We start from the raw sequence: 14,445 nt of genomic DNA on the forward strand, positions 1-14,445 counted from the left end.
CCTAATTAATTAGTAAATTACATGTAATTAAATAATTAAGTATGTGTTAGTAAGTAAAATTAAGTATAATACTTAATTAAATGAATTAGAGTCACTTTGGGGGTAAAAAGTGTACTCAGTGAAAATTAAGATGTGTAAATGGGTGTAGGCAAAAGTACCCAAAATATAAAAATAAAATTGTAAATATTCCAGACTTTTGGGTAAAGTGTGGTAATTAATGGAGTTGAATAGATAGACGAACCAATACCCGCTTAAAGTCACTTAACATAAGTTAAGTGACCAAAGCAACAAAAGAAACCCAATTGTCCCTCCCCAACCCGTCGTGCAGAAGAGAGGAAAAGAAGAGAAGAAGGAGAAGAAGGGAAAAGGAAGAGGAAAGGAGAGGGAGAACCCTAGGTGGAGCAATCCTCAACCAAATCCATCCGTTCAAAAGCCTAAACCACTCCAAATCTTCTCCTCCTCCATAACCCTAGCTTGGTTTTGTGTGGGAAGCATTGTGGGGGGAGATTTCTTCCTCCCAAAATTCGACCCACATAGCTTTTGGAGGTGTTTGAAGACATTCCCTTCAAGGAGAGCTTAGGGGATCCACACCCTTTGGTTGTGTGACCATTGGTGGTAAGATTCTACTCCTTGAACCTTATAATCCATTGAAATTGCATGATTTAGGGTTTAATGAATAGTGTTTTAGGGTTTTTATGAAATGTTGATAGATTGGCTATGTTCTAGGAGTATTGGAGCTTAGCGTATGTTATGAGAAATGTTAGTAATGGCATTTAATCGGTGAAAATGAGCTTAGATAGTCATTGGTTAATAAATTGAAAATTTCAAAAATGTCATGCTTGGAATTGTGGAATTTCTTGCATTGTTGAACCAATACTTGGTTGAATAATTATTGTGTCCATGTGATGTCTAGGATTGAGGCATTTGGACCAACCGTGAGTGATCAACCGTTGGAGCAAGCTATGGAGCTTGATTAGCTCATCGGAATAGGTGAGTCCATGCTTTAGTTGTGGCATGATTTGCTAGTGGTTGGCAATTATGAGACACTTTGGATGCAATATGTTTTAATTGCATTAAACCTTGTGTAGGTTTTGTTTGGGAAGTGGATTATTGTAATTGATTGCTGAACCTGTTGGTGGAGAACATAGGTTGACAGAAGCTTGAGGTAAGCCTTCGGACCTTGGGTGTAATTCCCTTGACTGTTCCACCAAGCCCTGAATGGGTAGAGGTTGTGATTGTGTATATAAATGCAATAACATAGTTTAATGCTTTGTTATACGTATGTGTATGCAATTGGTGTGGCATAGGATGGTGGTTCCCTATGTTGGTATGTTGCATGACGATGCGTAAATCATACATGGTAGTTTAACTGGCCAGTAGGACTATTTGCATCTGAGTATCCTTAGGACAGCTTGAGAGCTCGAGGGATTTCTCCTGGAGATGTTATTTACACTTTGCATATATATGTATTTACTGTATTATTATTGTTATTGCTATTACACTATTTTTGGAACTATGGGGTGGAGAGATACTCCAAGGACCCCTGGTTTACTGGATATATTCGTATATCTCACCCCGTGTTGTGGGGACCCTCTTTCAGGAAAGGATGCTGCAGGAGCCACCAGTGGCAAGTGGCCGTATTTGGATTAGTGATGCATGAAGATGTTGCACTTTTGGGATTATGTATATGACATGTAGAAACATCATGTATAGGATTTACATTTGAAAGCAAATCATCACATGTATATCATGCTTTATTGGATGGACTTAGCCTATGCTCATTTCTTGTGGTATCTCTTTGTTGTTGGGAACCAAGGTGATGATCATAGTATTTTGAATCTAAGTCTCATTATTCTGTAATTAAGATGTGTTGTAACATTGTAAGTGAAGGAGAAATATGTATGCATGTTATTTTGGAGTGAAACTATCTTGCAAGAACTAAGAATTATTTATTGGAAATTTATATGTCATCAATTAGGTTGATAATCCATGTAAAAACAAAGATATCATGTCCGGTTGACCAATTTTCGTACCCTATATGATGGAATTGGACCTTGATGCCTTTATGGAAGTTGTAGAAATTTCTCTTAGCTTTCCATAGAGACCAAAATGGTGTAATTTGAGTGAGTATAGCTCAAGTTATGGGGTAAACATCATAGATAGGTCAAATCACCCTATTTTGGGCATCCAACCCTGTTATGTGGCGCCACGGGTGCCAAACTGGCGCTAAGGGCGCCAACTGGCTAGATGTGGCAGTGGCATTGGCGCTAGGGGCGCCACTGTGGCGCTAGGGGCGCCAGATTTCTTCCTCCTGGGACGATCTCACGCTATGAGCGTGTGAGTCCTGCAAATTTTCGTACCTTTTTCTTAGAAAATGCATAACTTTGGCTACGGTGCTCCGATTTGAGCGCAGTTTGAACCCACGCGTAGCTAAAGAAAAATCCTATAACATAGTAGAAGATGGGAATCATAAAAGGAGTGTAGAATTAATTTGATAATTAAAGAGATGAAGACATTTAACGACGTATTGTCAAATAAAATGGGAATATAATATTAAGTTTAGTCCCACTATTTCGTGAAGCATATATGGTTATGATCACACACTTGGTTATTTTAAATCCGGCTTGTTTAAAAAGGAAAAATTTATCCGGTTTTCTAATTGAACCAATGTGATTGTAACTGCGCTTAATGTCGTACGTAATGATAACAATCCGGTTCTAGAACGGGGTGTTACATTTGTAACGCCTAGCCGCTTCAAGAATCAACGACTATCCCCACATACTAACACGAGAATTTTCAGTGTGCTTTTTCCTCACTTGCACACTTCCCGAGAAAACTTCCCAAGAGGTCACCCATCCCAGAATTGCTCCAAGTCAAGCACGCTTAACTGTGGAGTTCTTTCGATCCGGGCTACCGAAAAACAGATGCATCTTGTTAGTATAGGTAGTACCAATTAATTCTTATAAGCTATCCCAAACTGTGCAGTCTCATACCTGCACAGTCTTTGGAATCCTTCTCTTTCGGGTGTTGATTCGATTCATTCGTTCATGTAACCCCCCGCTGGAAGCCTGTCAGGAGCCGCTCCTTGTCCGTGCCTTTTTGCACCGGCGATCACTCCCCGCCCTCGTCAACGCTCGGGATGTTACATGCCCACCAGCTTCCGCCTGGTTCGTCCTCGAACCACACCGTACTGGAAGAGAGGCCCTGCTCTGATACCACTTGTAACGCTCGGCAACTTGCAAGAATCAACGACTGTCCCCACACACTAACACGAGACTTTTCAGTGTGCTTTGTCCTCACTCGCACACTTCCCGGGAAAACTTCTCAGGAGGTCACCCATCCCAAAATTGCCCCAAGTCAAGCACGCTTAACTATGGAGTTCTTCCGTTTCGGGCTACCGAAAAGTAGAGGCATTTTGTTAGTATAGGTAGTACCAATTAATTCTTATAAGCTATCCCAAACTGTGCAGTCTCATACCTGCACAGTCTTTGGAATCCCTCTCTTTCGGGTGTTGATTCGATTCATTCGTTCATCTAACCCCCCGCTGGAAGCCTGTCAGGAGCTGCTCCTTGTCCATGCCTTTTTGCACCGGTGATCACTCCCCGCCCTCGTCAGCGCTCGGGATGTTACAAAATAAATTATATAAATAAAGAATAGTATCATTCTTATGATTAATCAGATTAGTTGGACAAATAATAAAATAAATGCATGGATAATATTAATATGTAATTAGTAATTAGTTCAAGGAAAAAATGTTTCTGCAGTTAATGCAGATAAATTATCTGCATTTATTCTTAAAACAACGTCGTTTTGGTATTAAAATCTTAAAAAATTATAAATATAAAGACTATTATAACCCTGAAATAAATTAAAATTACAAAAACATCATGATTTCTGTCCCAAAATAACGTCGTATTGGACTTACTGTAGAAAAAAAACGAACCCTTAGTTCAATTTTATAATTAATTAAAAATGTATGATATTCTTCCCCTGGAGTAGGGTATGCGGACTAATATAAAATAGAATGATATTATTGGGAGGAGCATACCAAATTAACCTTTGCCATTTTTTTATTATACATATTGATTTCACAATTTCAATAAAAATGTGGAAAATGTTAAAGGTTTCCAAAAAAATGTTTTTTTAAGTACCAAACTTGATAGTTGCTTTGGCAAAATGATCCCGGTGCGGTGAAGGCTAAATATTTTCTCAAAAATACTTATACAAGAATCAAACTTTTAACCTTCGAATTTAAAGGGCCTCCGATCGACACAATACGACGCTAAGTTATACCTTAATTAGGCTCGAGTTCAGCATGATGTGTATTTTAACTTTGGGGTATTTAAAATACAAGATGGTTTCCAAAATATAAAACTTTACTAGGAGAAAATAAAAGAGAAAAAAGTGCAAAGTCATTCATATGTTGAGGTCATTAAAAGTGATAACCAAAAAAAAAAGTCATTAAAAGTAATGAAAACTAATTTCCATTTTTTTCCCTATGAATAACAAAATTTTATTTATCAGAAATAGGCAAAGCTGAAAAACCAATATAACTCATTGTTCAACAAAGAATGAAACAACCCCTTGAACTGGTTTCTCACTTTCCACAACAACAACATTATTTGACACTTTGGTCACTGAATGTGCCAAAAACTTGGGCTCCTTTTGCGAGTAAAATGAATACTGAAAATGACTAATCCGATTAGGGAATACCAAAACATTTGAAAAATCAGCCACCCACTTTGAGCCATCTCCAGCCACAGTTAACTTCCCAACCGATGATCTCAAACTCATGCCAATCACATTGTTCCAATCAATCACCACTTGATCAATGTTACTGAATTGTCCATCAAGAGTTACAATTGGAACCTTATTATTGGGGTTTCCACTGAACATATTATCAACTATATTCACACCAGAAACTTGTCCTTTAATTGACTTCAAAACATATTAGTGATGTGAACTTGAACAGGATCCTCCATGACAATACCTGTATAGTCCATGTAACAATTGTCGAAACCTGTTGCTTTGTTATAACAATGCACCCCTGTGATCATGTTAGCTTGTCCCAGAAGAACAATCCCAATGACTGCAGAGAAAACTGCAACATCTGTTATTGCATTGTCATTGCTAGCAAGATCAATAGCAGTTCCTGAGAACTCCCTCTCCCCTTTGTCTCCACCAACTGTTGAGTGTTGCCCAAGGAAACTGCTTAATATGAATGTCTCATGGCCATGTTGAACTAGAACTCCTTCTGTGGTGAAATGGAGAAAGAAGCAATTATTAATCCTGATTCTAGCAGAATCAACAATGAAGATCCTTCCACCCCTGTAGCTTGAATCAAATAAGATGTCTCGAAAGGTGATGTCTTCATAGTAAATCCCAGTAGTTTGCTGAAGTTTCTTACTGTTGAAGCCATTTTGATGGTTGGATGCTGTTTTTTGAAGCTGTTAAGAATTTGATGCCCATAACTCAACAAGATGCCTATCAGTAGGAAATGTATGAGAAGCTCTCAAGGCTCCTCCTTTTACTTGATCAATCATTCATGTACAAGTTGGGGGCCCATTAAAAAGCACATTGCCTCTCTCACTGCCTTGCTGTTATTGATGTAGTGATCACAATCCAAATTCAACATGAATGGTGCATTTGTAAGCACAGCAGAAACTCGAACATTTTGATGATAGACAACAAGAAAAGAGTTATAAGCATGTTTCTAATATCCTGGTCCTGCAGGACAGCAGGAATTAAACAACCCAACATCAAGTTTGTGTGCTTACCAAAGCATTCATGGCACCAGCTTTCTTGGGGTGTGGATAGCCAGGACGTTTTTCTCGTGAAATATACACAAGTCATGGCAGTTCCTTGCCTTCCACATCCAGTGCTCCAGCATTTCTTAAATATACCTGTAAAGTCCACGTACCATATCAGTTGAGGCCAATTATTCCTCACACTAATTTCTTCATTTTATTGACACTAACTTGATTTTCGAATAAGAAAATGTAGTTTATGGATTACTAACATCATCCTGACCAAAAAAACCAATCTCTGACTAATGGGGCAGAGATGAGGAAAATCCTTGTATCTTATCCTCCTATATTTGCAATGAGGATGTTTCTCAGATTCACACCTTGTGACTTTTCAGTCAGAAGGGAACAGATTTATCACTGTTTCAGCATCCTGACAAATTGAAGAACAATTGTAACGAATGGACACCACATTTTCCTTTCCCCTATTCCCTTAGAAGTTAGAACCAAGGGGGAGGGTGCCTAATGCAATGGCTATTCACATTCCATAAATGCAAGGTGTTTCTATTATGTTTTGTTTGTTTCCTTAATGATAAGATAGTGTTAAGTATACAAAAGAAGAACTAACTGGAGAATACAATAGCCAAACCTGAATAATTCCTGGATGACACGAGTGTTGTTACCTGGCCATGGAGTTCCATCCTGCATCACCCACCCCTCCGCTGGTTTCTTCAGTGCCTTTGCCACCAAAGCATTAATTTTAACTTTAAATTCTTCATATTCTCTCTGCAATGAAGCAAATACACAAGAATTACCATATGTCAAATAGATATTAAGACAAGAAAAACAAAAACATAAAGATCATGTTTCTTGTCCTATCTAATGTATCATACCTTCATAGTCCTTCGTTCCTTCGCAAATGTGGGATGCACCTTATCCTTCAAGTAATCAATTTTTTGAGAAAAACAGAACTCAGGAGCCTTTGGTTCTATATTGAACTTTTTGCAAAATGGAACCCATCTTCTGGCAAATTCAGCAGTTTCTGCCAATGAATCAAACAAAAGCATAGTTGCACCATCATCTGATGCATAGCAGCATACCTTCTCAACTGGGTAGTCATTAACAAGGATTGACAGAACAGTGTTTGCTGTTATGATAGGTGGTTCCTTCAAAGTGCAATGCAAGAGATCACTTACAGGTAGTCATCATTTTCACCTTGGTCTTCTTTTCCATCCTCTTTGTTCAATAGAGATCACTTACAGGTAGTCATCATTCTTGTTTACAGAGCAGATGGGAAGAGTATAGGAGAAGAGGGTTTTATAACAAATGATAGGTTGAGAGTAAAACATCAGAGTCATGGTTGTGGATGTAAGAGTGTGCACCAAACTGTCAAGAACAACTATTGAAGGCTAAAATGTATGATTAGTGTATGGACATAAAATTGTTTGATTAGTGTATGGACTAATATGCAATTGTATGTATGATGTGACGTGTATGGACCAATATGATTAATTATCACATTCATTCAATTGACGGATAATCTTTGTAAACAAGAATGAACTGAAGAAGATAGATACCTTGATCGGTAATGGGCAGCATTACCGTAGAAGGAGCCTCCTCTGTTCGTATTGGCCAACATTGAAATTGAAGAAAGACAAGATGGAAACCCTTTTTCTGCACTGAGAAAAAATTAGGGCAATCTAATTCCTCAGAATTAAAATTGACTGGTTTGGTGAATGAATTGCAAATTACAACTCTATCCCAAAACAAATCACCTCTTTCTTCTGCTTTTCTAAATTCTAACCATCCCACACACCTTTATTGTTTGGATCGTTGAGGCTGTGTAAAGACACAGTTAGCATATTGGAAAACACATTGTAACCTTGTGTTGAGGCCAAGAGCACACACAATGGCCGCCAAAAGAACCATTGAATTGAAACCTGCTGCAGCAGGTTCTGGAGGATTAATGCATGGTTTGCTTATTATAAGTTGTGGAGTTGTGCCTCTAAAAGGACATGTGATTATGATTGCTCTTTTTTTTTGTGGTGTGATCTTTCATTTAACAATTAGTAACATTTCTTTTTATATATATATATTTTTGTTATCTTTTTTGAATTTTCTACTCCGAAGTTAAACAATATAAGGTAAAAATGTTGGGAAATTTATATGTTATGTTATAGGAAAAGAAAATCATTTTCCTAGTGATACTTCGATTTTTGAGCCCTTCTTTTTTAAAATAAAAAAAAATTGTGGGCACCACCAAACTCATGAGTCTATAGGAAATGTTGCTTTTTTCCGGTAACATGAGGGAAGTAAACCCCAAAAATGTTTTGGTCTCAAATGAACAATTTTTGCCAGAAAAAGAGAGGCAAATTGTCCCTTTACAGTATACCTTCTAAATTGATATTAATTTTAGGGTCAAAATTTCACAGCATTCAGATTAGTATTCCCTTCAAATTGGGGTGAAAATTTTAAGAACGAGCTTTTTGAACAAATATTTGTAGATCATCTTGAATTTGATATATGGCATACTCGGCGAAAATGCATTCTCATATATATAGACTAAGACTTTTTCAATCCATAGGAAAGAGCTGTAGGAGAGAATACTTACAGCTAGTCAACGGTGATTTCAATATGATAATATGCAAGATTTATTATATAAGGCAAATCACAATGGATCACAATATTTATAGTATATTTCAAAATATGAGATCCAAGATTACAATGCAAATCACAATGGATCACAATATTTACAATATATTTCAAAATATGAGATCCAAGATTACAAGGCAAATCATGATAATCAAAATCTAATAATTGGAGTGAGCAGAGCAACAGGGGTATTCATCATAACCCCATAGTGAAGATAAGGGTGATACTGCTGAACCATCGGGGTAATAATTACAGGACATTCAGGAAAAACTCTTGCTTGTTCTTCAGATTGGTTCCACGGCAAAGAATTGGTAATGGAAAATTTATAACCCTTGTGCATGATCAATGCCAGCAATCGAGCAGTATTTTTGGCATCGTCAAGTCCAGAATGAGCACGACCCTCCCATTCCAATCCAGATATCTCAACAGCCTTCTTTAGATTGCACCTCATATCACCAAATACCTCATGGAAAGGAACCCTTAAGTTGATCCACCAGTTGAAATAAGCAGGCTTTGGTATCTTCTTGAATTTGCATTCAGATTCAAGCATTACTTCACAATCACAGTTAGACCATGTGACAACAGCAAAGTTGGAGTTCTTTATTCCACTGGTTTCAAGCCATTCATCATGCATGAGTAGAGCCTCAAACAACGTAACTCCACTGTCAACCTGATGTTGTTGTATACCGGTCAAATCTTTGCAGAAATCAGTCAAAATCTGATTATGTGTAGGTCTCACAAATGTCCGAAAGCATGCTTCTATTTGACCAGTGACACCACTCACTATGACTGATGGAAACTCAATTATCTCTTGAGGGTGAGGTGTTTTATCCTTGTCACAAGTAGCCTCAAAGTCTATGACCACAAAATAATCAAAGACCTGAGGAACCTTGGGTGACTTAAGATGACAGGTTGTCTCAGTGCTGGTACTGCCATCATTGGAAGATGACTCAAGAAAGCCGAAACGAGGACCACGTCTCACCTCTGCGAACGCTTCGATGCTGCCATCATTGGAAGACGACTCAAGAAAGCCGCAACGAGGACCACGTCTCACCTTTGCGAACGCTCCGATTGAACTCTGCTTTCGCTGCTGAAGTTTATAATGTTGTCGATTGCTCCGGAGAAGACTGTGCTCCATATTTTTTAACAGAAAGAAAAATAGATGGAAGAAGAAGAACAAGGATTCATTCATGCATACCCCCACCGATCAAGTCAATCCTATTTATAACGTGCAAGGAAATACTAACAATCAATATACAAGATTTTATAAGATATTAAAAAGATTTAAAAAAAGAAACAAATCACAAATACAGAAATATAAAAACTATTCTTAAAAGATGATCTTTCAGGATATTTTAAATTGTTTAAATATATAACTAAAAACATCCTCATATTTTTTTGATTTAAGGACCACGTTGTTTGATATTTTTTTTATTGAAATTAATATGGCTGAAGATAAAGTTAAAGATAAAAATAACCAACAATTAAGATAAAACTAAGTTATAAATAAATGATGATAGCTTTTTTCCCTAAAATTAAGCAACATTTCAGAAGATAAAAAAAAATAAAGTTAAGAAAAGATAAGATTAACTGATTAAAGAAAAGAAAAAAAAATTACAATCAATTAGAGTATAAAATTCTAAAGATTAATAATTGATTGCAATAAAATTAATATAATAAATAAAGGATAAATTATTATAAAAAACTCATCAATTAATTAAATTCAAAACATATTCAAATCCAAGGGCAACCATTAATAAAACATCCTTTATCAACTATCGGTTGCAGATTCTACATTGTTTGACCTTTTCCAAAAAATAAAAATAAGATTAAAGATAAAGTTAATGATAAAAATATCCTAAAATTAAGATAAAGCTAAAGTCAAGAAAAGTGCCAAAAGATAAAAATAAAATAAAAAAATAAGATTAATTGATTACGTAATATCTTAATGATCAATAAACAACTATAATTAAATCAATATAATAAATAAAGGAAAGTTTACGATAAAAAACATGATAATCAAATTTTTTTGAAATACTTTCAATTTTTTGTTTAAATGTCAAATATCTTGATGTGGGTACTGGGTTATATGTTAAATGGGTTATAAATTTGATTTAGATAAAGAAATTTCAAATCATCCATTAAAAGCTTTATTAAATTTATTTCTCCCAAACTCTCATAATTGTAGCAAGTGAAATTTAAACTGAATTCCTTAATAACTTGCCCCAATTCACATCACAATTAATTTATTATAAACTATTTAAGATATAATAAGTTATTAAGCGAATACCTATATAGTATCTTAAAAATAAGCCAAAAAGATTGAAGTCAAATCAAATCTAATAATTAAAGCTTCAATCTTTAAGTATTTTACAACTCCATTGTTAAATTTGTACTGGTTGAATTATGAATAAATAATTTAAACCTGACTACCAAAAAAATAAAAATAATTGAAACCTTTCATGAAACACAATTAAGTTTAAATAAGATATGAGATTATTCATTCTTTATTGTATTAACCATTAAAAAAATAATCAAATTAATATATTAAAATATAAATTTTTTTCCAAATTTATTAAAATTAAATAATTTTGTAATTTTTTCAATACGGTGAAGCTTTTAATTTTCTTTAAAAAATTCAAATTAAACCTTTACACAAGTAATATAAAGTCATCAAAAATATATAAAAAAACATATTGCGTGTTTATTGAAAAAAAATTAGGGAAGTATATTATCCGAGAAAAAAAATGCCAAGCAATGCATATAATGCATTAGGACTATAAAAAAATAAATTAAAAAAATATAAGATTAATAGATTATCATCAATTAGCATAAAATTCTAAAGATGAATAAATAATTGGAAATCTTTTTTTTATGCCTACCACTTTCCAGGACCATTAGATCAGAATCTCAACTAACCTTTATTATTTTTCTCTCCTGATCTAATGGTGTTGGAGAGTGGTAGGCATAGGTAAGAAAAAAAAGTGTGTAGAATAATCTATCCCTTTACAATATATGAAAGGTAAAAGCACAGTTATAAAAATCGGCCCCATTGATTTCATTAGTTGACCCGTAAATTAGACCCCCAATTGGTTTCGTTTAGATCTTGAATGGGTTATGTATTTGATCCGGTATAAAATCAGTGAATTGAACCTGAACCAGGTTCAATCGGTATTGAACCGGTACTGGTTTTAGAAAGAAAAAAATAATTTAGGGGAATTTTAGACTAAATTCTTGAAAAATACCACTAATGAGATTCGAACCTAAACTATGTAGATTATAACTTTTAATACTTACTACTAATCTAACTCTAATTATTAGCAAAAATATTTCTAATTTTATATTTATTATGTATAATAAAAATATATTTATTATATTATTTATTATATTATATTATATATTTAATTCATGCGGTTGATTCAATAACCCATTGATTGAACCGGTGACTCATTAATCACGTATTTCAACCGAGTTGATGACCGGTTCGAGTTTGATAACACTAGGTAGGAGTATCACATGCTGCTCCTAAGGATTTTCTACCCCTGGTTATGTGAAATAAAATAATGGATAAAAAATTATATAAAGAATGAATAGTATCATTTTTATGATTAATCAAGATTATTTGGACAAACACTAAAATAAATTCATGGATAATATGTAATTAAGTAAATAGTTCAATTTTATAGTTAACTAAAAATGTATGATATTCTTCCCCTGGAAAAGGGTATGTCGACTAATATAAAATAGAATGATATAATTAGGAAGAGCATACCAAATTATCATTTATCAGTCTTTTTTTTTTTTTTTGGTAATCTATTTATTTCACAATTTTTATTAAAATGTGGTAAAATGTTAAAGGCTTTCAAAAAATGCTATTTCAAATAGTTGCTTTAGCAATTTGATCCAGATAAAGGCTAACCATTTCCTCAAAAATATTTATTCAAGAATCAAACTTTTAACCTTTAACACTTTTAACTGGTGCGACTATATAAAATGTAATATGAAATACTACTTTAAAACACCGTTAGATCAGAATTTAAAGAGGAGAGAGAAAAATAAATGTTAATTAAGTTTTAGAGTGATAGGCAAAGATAGGCAGAAAAAAAGGTAGGTAAAATAACTCATCCCTTCTAATATATACAATTTTACATGTCCAATATAATAGCCCTAGCCTAATTAATTAGTAAATTACATGTAATCAAATAATTAAGCATGTATTAGTGAGTAAAATTAAGTATAGGACCTATTGAAGTGAATTGGGGTCACTTTTGAGGTAAAAAGTGTACTCAGTAAAAATTAAGGGGTATAAATGGGTGTAGCCAAAAGTACCCAAAATATAAAAATAAAAGCGAAAATATTCCTAGAATAATATTCCAGACTTTTGGGTAAAGTTTGATAATTAATGGAGTTGAATAGATAGATGAGCTAATACCCACTTTATTCCACTTAACCAAAGTTAAGTGATAAAAGAAACCAAAAACCCATTTCCCCCCATACACTGTCGAACAAAAAAACAGAAAGGGAGAGGAGGAGAAGTTAGGAAAAAGAGGGAAACCTTGATTCTTCATCATTTTTTGTGATTCAACAACCAAAACCACTCCAAATTCTTCTCTCTTCTTGAATCCTAGCTTGGTTCTTAGTGAGGTGTAGTGTGGTGTGAGATTTCTTTCTCCAAAGTTTCGACCCATATGGAAAGTTGAGAGATTTGTGGGCTTCTACTTCCATGGAAGCTTGAGGAGCAACCAATCCTTGTTGTGTGATCCGTTGGTGGTAAGTTTCCACTCTCTTTCACTTAATCCTTTGAGATTTTCATGAGTTAGGGTTTTGAGGAATAGTGTTTTGTGGGTTGTATGTGTTGGAGATTGATTTAAGCTTAGGTCCTTTGTAAATGTGGTTACTAATGAGAGATAAACGGTAGGAATGAGATTAGATAACCATTTAATTATTGTCCATTTATTAGAAAAATTATGTTAAGTGTTGATTTTCTAGTATTGTAATACATGGTTTGGTTGGTTGTTGATTATGCCTTTGTGATGTATAGGATTGAGGCATTTGGACCAACCGTGAGTGATCAACCGTTGGAGCAAGCTATGGAGCTTGATTAGCTCTTTGGAATAGGTAAGCTCATGTTAAGTTATAATGTAGAGTTGTTGTGGTATTGATGGATATCTAAATATTCATTGGATTGCATGATTGATGCTGTGACACCTTGATGTAGGTGTGTACTCGGCAAGTTAAAATTGAAATCAAAGCTGACTGGTTGTAGAACCTATTGGTGGTGAACAAAGGTTGAACGGAAGCTTTGAGGCAAGCCTTTGGACCTTGGGTGTAATTCCCTTGATTGTTCCACCAAGCCCTGAAAGGGTAGTGATAGTGATAGTGTATATAAATGTAATGAAATAGTTTAATGCTTTGTTATACGTATGTGTATGCTTTGGTGTGGCATAGGATGGTGTTTCCCTATGTTGGTATGTTGCAGGACGATGCGTAAATCATACTTGGTAGTTTAGCTGGCCAGTATGACTATTTGCATCTGAGTATCCTTAGGACAGCTTGAGAGCTCGAGGGATTTCTCCTGGAGATGTTTGTTTACACATTGCATAGATATGTATTTATTGCATTATTATTGTTATTGCTATTACACTGTTTTTGGAACTATAGGGTGGAGAGATGCTCCAAGGACCCCTGATTTACTGGATATATTCGTATATCTCACCCCGTGTTGTGGGGACCCCCTTTCAGGTAAAGATGCTGCAGGAGCCACTAGTGGCAAGTGGCCTTATTTGGATTAGTAGTGATACATGAAGATGTTGTCTTTTGAGATTATACATGTTATTTTGTAGTTTACATGTATAGGATTGTTCATTGATAGATGTATATCCTGTTTTATTTGAATGGATTTAGTCTATGCTCATGCCTTTGGTTATCTCTTTTGTGGATGGGAGCCAAGGGGATGATCATAGTAATTTGTAAGCTAAGTTCCCTGATTTGTAATGAAGATATGTTGTAAATGATGCTTACTTTAAGTTAAATGTATGTATGCACTTTA

At 34.8% G+C, this 14,445-nt stretch overlaps 1 pseudogene; it reads right to left on the bottom strand.

Annotated features, from left to right (window-relative positions):
* Nucleotides 1-4,554: 4,554 nt before the first annotated feature.
* On the bottom strand, nt 4,555-5,543 carry LOC133315099 (polygalacturonase QRT3-like; annotated as a pseudogene).
* Nucleotides 5,544-14,445: the final 8,902 nt, after the last annotated feature.

The sequence above is a fragment of the Gastrolobium bilobum genome, unplaced genomic scaffold, assembly GCF_033153095.1.
Source record: "Gastrolobium bilobum isolate Gb01-03AN ecotype WA unplaced genomic scaffold, APGP_CSIRO_Gbil_v1 utg9045, whole genome shotgun sequence".
In the NCBI taxonomy this organism is placed as follows: domain Eukaryota; kingdom Viridiplantae; phylum Streptophyta; class Magnoliopsida; order Fabales; family Fabaceae; genus Gastrolobium; species Gastrolobium bilobum.